An 8,796-nucleotide genomic window follows, 5' to 3' on the forward strand; every position below is an offset into this window, starting at 1 on the left:
GCAGTTGCTGTTAGGAAAAATCTGCTTTGATATGGGCTTTCTACAATCTGAAGTCCTTCAGGAATATTCATCTGCTCCAATGTGGGTCCCTCATGGGCTGCTGGCCAGCTGCATGGGCTCCCACATGGAGCATCTCTTCCTCCTTTCTCTGACCTTGATGTTCCCTCTGCTGCTTCTCCCTCATTTTTACCTCCTCCTCAGTCTCTCCTCCCACTAGAAATCACGGAAAAGAAATACCTAGTGTGTCTACTTGGCTTTGAGCATTCTTTCAATTATCAATTTTGAAGAACCTGCCCTTGGGTGCACTGGAAAGGGCTTCTGGCATTTCTACTGCCATAGGAACAGCCTGGGCACATCTGGACTTTCTTCAATACCTCTGAGTGGGTGTGCAGAAATGCTAATCTGCCAACCCTAGGCTCTTATGAAAGCCTGGCAAAGTCATGGCACACAGAGCCGGAGCTCCAAGCATTGTGCCAACAGGAGCTAGCTGTGGAGCTTGTAGGAAGCATGGTCCAGGCCAATGGGAAGGTTCCCTGCAGCTGCTGGTTGACCATTACTTGCTGGTGATGGTCCTGAGTTGATGGGGTGTTCATCCATCATTGCCAACAGAGCAAGGGAGCTGTTGGACATGGCATCTGTTAGAGAAGCCCCATTGATTAGCTGATAGCTAAGAGGTGCCTTTTTTTGTCTCTCATGGGATCCCCTGTCTGTATGCTTTAGCAGACAGTGACCAAGAATACTTTTTAATCATGGCTCTACAGTGCTAAAGCTAGACTTGTGTCCTGAATCCTAGGTCAAAGATGGTTGTCCATGTTTTTCTATTGCACTTCTGTGGACATAAGTAAACAAAAAAATTTTTTCTATTTTATCTCAGTGATCCCATGTTGATCATTGTCAGCTTTACTGATCTGCCATGTATCAAGGGGTGACTGGCTTGCATCTTTTGCTATCTCTAATCCTAGATTCACAGCCCTAGTCATGAAACATCAGGCCAGCCTCATGTACAGAAGCTCTGTAGATCTGGCTGTTTCTTTGCTCCGTGTTCCTCAGTTTTGTATGCTACAATGACAGAAAAGGCAGCTGTGGGTAAGGCCACTTGTCTTAGCGGCCTTGAAGACTCACGGGATACATCTGATAAAGACATTATGGAGTTCATTAGTGGGATGGAGGGTCTTGTCAAAGCTGCCAAAGCAATTTGTTCACTGGGTATTATTTGAGACCAGACCTCAAGTGGACACTGAGGCAAAGAAGGGAAAGGCCTGCAATGTGGATGTAGTTGGTGCATCCATACTAGCTCCTGTGAAACCTGGGAATGCAGTATTATTTCACTGGCCATGTCTGCATTGCTGTTGAAACACTTCTTCCCCAAAATTGACCATGGCTTGTCTCACCTCATGCCAAATCAAGGTTAAAATAGCTTAGGAGTGCTTCCAAAAACTTCTCGAGAGCATACTAATGACTAACGCTTAGAGATTCGCAGCAAGCTTTTGTTCTTGGAGAAACGAAATAAAATAGTTCTGTCAACAGCAAAATTATTGCTGTGGTCACTTAGGCTTACAGTGGAAGTCAGTAGAAAGAGATCTCTGGCCACTGCAACCTGGAAAGTAAAACTTTAATCCAGTTATATTGTCCATACTTAGCAAGAACATAAAATATCTGCAACAAAACTTGAAATGATGCAATGATTTCAGTCAATCAGGCAGGTAGAAAGTTAAGACTGATGAAAATGAAATTGTGTGCCTACTGTATAGGTGAGCTGCCTACAGGTGAGTTATTTCAATAGTTCCCAGTGGCTTGGCAGCATGTCCACACTGCTTTGAGCCAATCACAAGCACAGCAAGGGGCACAGCACCCCAGGCAGAGGAGGTGACTGTCAGGTGGTGACTGCCAGGTCATGCCTCCCAGACCAGGTCATAAATTACAACAGTCCCATTCAACTCTAATGCACTCCAGGCATAATAATAACACAATGTCCCTGGACAGCAGAGTGAGGATAAAACCTCCAATATGCTACTTGACTGCAGCAAAGTGCTTCCATCTACCATCCTCTGAAACTTTTCTCATCTGCCATTTCATTTGTCAAGAACTAACAGAAAATACGTTCCTCTCTTTTAAGTGCTTCTCTGGCTCCTCATATCTACTGTATGTGTGTGTGAAAGCAGAGGTGCCAATGTCTTAGCCAATGAGGATTTCTCTGCCCTGTAACATTCATTTTTACTCTTTTACATAAGTGCAGTCATCTTCTTTGAGGGAAATAAATGCTAATTTTGCATTTTCAGAGGTGACGTATGCATGGATATACATACTTAGCTTTAGTCTGCCATATTTGAAAATGTTGATCCATTCCATAAAGAAAGTATAACACTCATAGAGAAAGAAACATTGTGTATTAAACATTGGCTTGTTTCTATTACCATTTAGAAATCAAGTTCTTTTAAAAAGCATTTCTGGCCAGGCAACTAAATTACCTGCTTTAAGGATTTTTTTTTCCTTGTAAACCAGCTTTTTAATTTCTACATAGATTAGAAAAAGAAGAGTAATTATTATTATGTTTTTAATAGAAAGACTTTAACAGTTTTTTGCACATTTAAAATGTGAAATTTTTTGGCTCGTCTTAAGAGAGGAGCCGAAGTTAAAGGCAGTTCTGCCTGAGCTGAAGCAATGCTGTGTCCCAATTGCCAAGCATTATAATGAGTGCCCAGTGATAGGAAAGCTTTGCTTCTGTATCTGTGTCTGATAAAATCTTTTAAATAGATTCCTATTTCTTTACATAAAACAGTGAAATGTAAGCACTCAATAAAGCCCTGGGTTAACCACTGGGGTTTTCTGGAAGAATACTGTGGCACCAAAAATTTTTCTGCCCAGCAAGGCTGACTTCCTGGTTACTGTCACTCATGGGGATTCTGATATGCACTGCTGCAGTTAAGAAGAAAGAGTGATGGAGAATGGCAGACAGGTCAGGCAGTAGCTACTGAAATAACCTACCCACAAGGAGGGATTGGTGTATCTTGTTGACTGTGCTGGTTAAAGGTAAACCGGCAGGGAAAATGAACCCAACTCAAAAGAGTTTATAAGTCAGAATAACAATTTAATAAAATAATACAATAAGTGCAATTATACAGACAAACAATTGATTTTAACCCACAAAACCCAAATGTATAACCCAGCACCCTGGGGCATGAACAGAGTGTGTTCGTTGGGCCCTCTGAGTCCAAAGGAAAAGGAGAGAGGAAAACCTGTTGGTGAGAGTGCTGGTGCAGTCTGGTCAAGAGTGGTGATTGTGGTCTGGTCGAGAGTGATGGTTGCAGTCTGGTTGAAAAGTGATGGTTGCAGTCCAGTCGGGAGTGGTGGTCTGCAGTCTGGTTGAGAGTGGTGATCTGCAGTCTTCCTCTGGATCCCACGAGTGGTTAATAAAAGTTCCAAGACTCCAAGATTATATATTCTCCAGTTCAGGCAGGAATGCCCAGTACTTTCCTCAGGGCGGGGGGGTTCCCCAATGGGCATGAGGACAAGAGCACCCTCCTATCTCACAGGCCTCTTAACGCCTAGTTTATAGCCTGAGGAGTCAGACTGCTCTGGGCAGAGGGTGTAAATGGTCTATTGATAACAGTTTCTGGGAAATGGCATGGAAGGCTATAGAATACACAGTTTTGGGTTACACCCATCCAGTGATGAACTGGTCCCAGTTGGTCTAACTAGGACATTGACTATGACAGTCATCTTGCAAATTCTCCGCTGGAAAGGATAGTGTTCTTTCTACACTTTTCCCCTGTTCCAGCAGTGAGATTTGAATTTAGATTATTAGCCACAATATTAAAAATAAAACTACTGTGGTCAGCTGAAAGTGTCTGAGATGAGATTTATATGAGGCTGAAGTGGTTTAATCAACATTTTACCTTCATCTTAGTCTTCTAGTAAAAGGAAGGCTCTTTCTCCAGGGTATATCATGTGAAAGTGGTAACTACCAATTAACAAAATTTAATTAAAATTGTGCAAAACCCTTTTAAACATTTTTTTATTACTGTCATGCTGATAGAAATTAGTATAAATTTCAAAGTATGCAAATAAAGAGTTACACAAGCATACTCTAGAGACTTTTGTTGTACTGAGTGATGATTTATTTATTAACTTTTTCTCCATTTCTCTCAATTACTGGTAATTCTTCTGAGTTCTGTTTGTTGTTTCTAATAACAGGACCAGGACTCATGTAAATTTGGAGAAAACACATGGTTTCAGCCTTCTAAAATGGGGAAATGATGATTTCTTAACAGATCTTAAAGCTAATCTTGCATTCCTGTTTAGTCAGTCCTTGATGAAACTGCCCATTGTGATGCCAAATAGAAAGTGAGTTGTGATTATGAGCCTCTCTTTAGAGCTTGTCAGCTATGAGCCTTGCTCTGTCTGCCACCTTTGCTTACAGAAACATTGTACCTTCAAGAGATGATGCTGCACCGGCACTGAGATAGGATTAGGTATGTATGTATAATATACATTTATGTAGAATATCTCAAACACCTGATCTAGTGTATGAAAATGTTATGCAGAGCAGTGTTACTAGGAATGCTATTAAAAAAAACAACCGAAAAACTGAAGCATTGAAAGCATTTAAGGGATGGCAATAGAAGGCTTCAAACTGCAAGTAAAGCCATGCCAGTTCTGTATGGTTTTCTCTGAGAGGATGAAGATGACACCTTCCTCAGAAAAGGATGTCAAGTTGTAAAAAATGCAGGTAGAGAAGTAGTGTGTGGCAGTGGGATTTTCTAGGATTTTTATGGAAGAACTGAGGTGTCTTGACAGGCAGCATCTTGCCTGGCTTGTGAGTACGGTAACAGTATTAATAGCTGTTTGGGTAACTTTCAGTCTCAACATTGAAATTTGCATGAAGTTTAAGAAGAAAAGAAGTTCCTCTCTGATCTTCTCCTTTTGCAATTCTAATCAATGAATGAGAATGCTTGGGTAAACATGCCTTCCTCTGCTGTGCTGGTAACCCAGCCCTCAGAGTGATGGGTTTGAATCTGAGAACCTCCAAGTGACATCTTTGACTGGGAAAACTGTCACTGACTGACTGCCTCCTTCAAGCTGACTACAATGCAGTCCACAAATAAAGTGCTCAGGCAAGTATGGGTTGTTTATATGATTCATATAAAGTGCAACTTTTCTGCTTTTAGAAAGAAACACAAGTCAAATCTCTGACAAAGCTCTGAAGAGTAAGCTGTAGTCCACATTGCTATATCTTGCTCCTTGCTGTGATATCTGAATATTTTGTGGAACTCTATAATGCATGACTGCCACTGAAGCCTGTGGTGTTTTCCTCTGCCTTCAACAGCCACTGGAAAGACACGGAGAAAATTATTGAAGAGGGAGGAAACATTTACAAATAGTGGCTATGTTACTTCTTAAGCCAAAAAAGAAAAAAAAAAGGGCAAAAATAAAAGCATAGTTAAACGGCAGGAAGTGGTTCTTCAGAGAATAATTCTCCCAAGCTCTTGTCCCATTTTTCGCCTTGATCCCATAAGTAGAACACAGCAACTCTCGAAGGACAGGTGTGGGCTGCTGGCTCCATGGGACATGTGCAAGCACACTGCCTGTCGGTCTAAGTGAAGAGGGAGAGAGAGCACCTGCATGCCTCTGGGAAGATGATGCCTCAGAAGAGGTAGGTATACATGTCTGTAGAGGATTATAGATGACTAGATTGTTTCTCTTGGAAGTCTAGAAATTTTTTTTCATTGCCCATTGAGGTAGTATTGTCCCATGCTTTTTTTATGATTACAAGGAAAACCTCATCTTGTGCCAGCGAGGCTGCAGTGTGGTGGTTCTGGCTAGCAAGAGGCAAGGTGAAATTGCTCACTCAAATCATATTCTCTGAAACACAGGCAGTCTGACACTGCAGCCAGACGGTGCAAGGGCCAGCCCTGCCTCACCCAGCTCAGGTGGAGCCCCTTCTCTCTGTCCCATGTTGGGGGAGGGGATGGATGCAGCTCACCTGGGGCCAACTGTTCCTGGGACCTTCCCAGAAGATGAGTACATCTTCAGCCTTTTCCGCTGAAAAGAACTTCAGGGGAAAAGTGCAAATAGCTCAGCACCAAGCAAAAGCCTGGGTGTGCTCCCAAGCACAGGGTGAATAAAAGATACTCCCAGCTGGGTAGGCTGCTAATCACTTGGTGGAAATATTTCTTAATTATGCAGCTGACAGCCTCAAATAACCTCCTAGAACAAAAGCAAACACTTCTCCACCCTCGATGCCACACCTTAAGGAGGGAGAGAAGCACTGAGAGGTAGCAGAGATGGGCAACCACTGTGATGTGCTGTGGGGTCCCCAGAGCGGCTGGGGTAGGCCAGCATGAATTGTATGCTGGAAAGCCAGGCATTTGAAGCAGACTGGGATGGTGCATGGTCATGGAGCAATGTGCATGTTTGCAGAGGGGAAGATGAAATGCAGCAGGCAGGCAGGAGGAGGCTGTGACAAGCAAGGGGGAGGCAAAAAATGGCTAGTAGAGGAACTGGGAAGAAGAATCTGCCCACAAGGAAACTCTTTTTAGCTGTCAGTGTGACAGCACTCTCACTGCACGACAGCAGCTGTGCTGACCACAGGCACTGCCCTGATGCCTGGTCTGGCAGTCTGGTCACGCCCAGCCCTGTCCTGACATGGGCAGGCAGCACCCAGCCTCTGCCATTGGAAAGCATGGACATGGAGACATGGGGACACCTGAGCAGATGGGAGACCAAAACATGCAGCAAAGCTGTGGAGATCCCCCAGCCCCTGGAAGATGGTGGAGCTGTGGGACTGAAGGCATCATTTGCGGACATGAGATGAGTGTGCAGGATGTGCTGCTCCAGCTAAAGGCCTGCTTCCCATCTAACATCTTCTGGCCACAATTAATTTTGAAATGTATGAAAGTACCTGTGACGTTTTGAAAAAATATGACAATATTTTCCTGTTGCTTGGAGAGATGTAGCTGGAGATAAGAGCTATGTTTAAAACAACTCATCATGAACTGAAATAAAGAATAACTGAGACTTATGTATGAACATTTCCACCTAAGGTATATAGACATTTGTGAAAAACACCTAGATAAAGTGTCTGAGGAACTAGAACTACTTTCACGTGGGAAAGGAAGAGACTGCATGAATCATTATATACTTCCAACTTTTTTTTTTTTCAACAGATTTTACAGTAGTGAGGTTTTAGAGAGGAGAGATATCATCTAAAAGTTGGTCGAAATTGTTTCTAAAACACACATTTGTATAAATCCTAGACTTTGAACAAAAAAAAAATTGTGTGACTGAAGTCAGAATAAACCACTTAGTTTAGCAAAATAACTTCACAATCTACCAAACCCTGTCTTGTGATGACAAACCACATGAAATCTGTGCAGATAAGCTGTTACCAGTGGCTAGTTTCCCCTGTGTCTCACTGACAAGGGGTGGGGTGGAGTATGTGTAATTAATACCCAGGGGAAAAGTAGTGAACATCTGTTGAAATAATCCCTCATTACACTCAAGTGGGTATTGATCAAATGATTTTGAATATGCTTTTGTACTAATATTCCTCTGGAGAGGATTCAAGCAGAAGTAGTAGAGAAGCTGTGGTGCGGTCTGGTGGTACAGCACCCTGCCCACCGCTTCATGCCTGGAGGGGCAGAGGAGATGGGACAAGGGGAGGCCCTTGGCTGAGATGAGTCCATGCACTGCACTGCCAGTGAGCATAGAGGCAGACTTGTCTAGTCTGGGTGAGTATTTAAAGGTGAATTTTTTTATTAAGATTTTCACATGGTCTTTGATTAAGCTAGAAATAGGAGGGCAAAAATGATTTGAAGGCTGGGAAAAAAAATCACTTGCAAGAGAAGTTTCTGAGTGTGGTGTGACTTATCTTTTCCTGTTTCTCACTGTTATTCAGTGAAAAGATGGCTTTTTAATTGTAGTTATTATCTTTATGTGATAGACTTAGTTCTGGTGACAAGATAAATAATGTTGTAAGCAAGACTTCCTTTTCCTGTCACTGGGTTCTTTTGGTTAAGTAACTTATGTTTATTATGGAACAAAGCAAGGTACAGTGCAAATATACCCTGTCCTTTTATCCAGCCTTTCAGTAATAGTCACAGAATCACAGAATCTCAGAACATGCTGAGTTGGAAGAGACGGACAAGAATCATTGAGTCCAAATCTCAACCCTACACAGGACCATCCCCCAGAGTCACATCATGTGCCAGAGAGTATCATCCAAATGCTTCTTGAACTCTATCAGGCTTGGTGCTATGATCGAGCTTGTTGCTGGGAGCCTGTTCCAGTCCCCAGCTACCCTCTGGGTGAAGAACCTTTTTCTAATATCCAACCTAAACTTCCCCTGACACAACTTCAGGCCATTCTTTCGGGTCCTGTCACTGGTCACCACAGAGAAGAGAGCAGTGCCTGCCCCTCCTCTTCACCTCACGAGGAAGTTGTATGCTGCAATAAGGTCTCCCCACAGTCTTCTCCAGGCTGAACAGACCAAGGGACTTCAGCCGCTCCTCATACAGCTTCCCCTCAAGGCCCTTCACTATCTTCATTGCCCTCTTTTGGACGCTCTCTAATAGCTGAGTATCTTATATTGTGGTGCCCAAAACTGCACACAATGTTCAAGGTAAGGCTGCACCAGTGCAGAGCAGAGCAGAGCAGGACAATCACTTCCTTTGACCAGTTGGTGATGCTTTGTCTGATGCTTCCCAGGACATGGTTGGCCCTCCTGACTGCCAGGGCACTGCTGACTCACATTTAACTTGCCATCTACCAGGACTCCCAGGTCCCTTTCCATGGCAC

The 8,796-nt window shown here is 43.2% G+C and overlaps 1 long non-coding RNA gene across 1 annotated transcript; it reads left to right on the top strand.

Moving 5' to 3' along the window:
- Nucleotides 1-4,863: 4,863 nt before the first annotated feature.
- LOC135411594 (uncharacterized) lies at nucleotides 4,864-7,021 on the top strand. The gene is made up of 2 exons (XR_010429221.1): nucleotides 4,864-5,653; nucleotides 6,421-7,021. It is a non-coding gene; the product is annotated as an uncharacterized LOC135411594 (long non-coding RNA).
- The last annotated feature ends 1,775 nt before the right edge of the window (nucleotides 7,022-8,796 follow it).

This window comes from Pseudopipra pipra, chromosome 3 (assembly GCF_036250125.1).
Source record: "Pseudopipra pipra isolate bDixPip1 chromosome 3, bDixPip1.hap1, whole genome shotgun sequence".
Classification (NCBI taxonomy): Eukaryota; Metazoa; Chordata; class Aves; order Passeriformes; family Pipridae; genus Pseudopipra; species Pseudopipra pipra.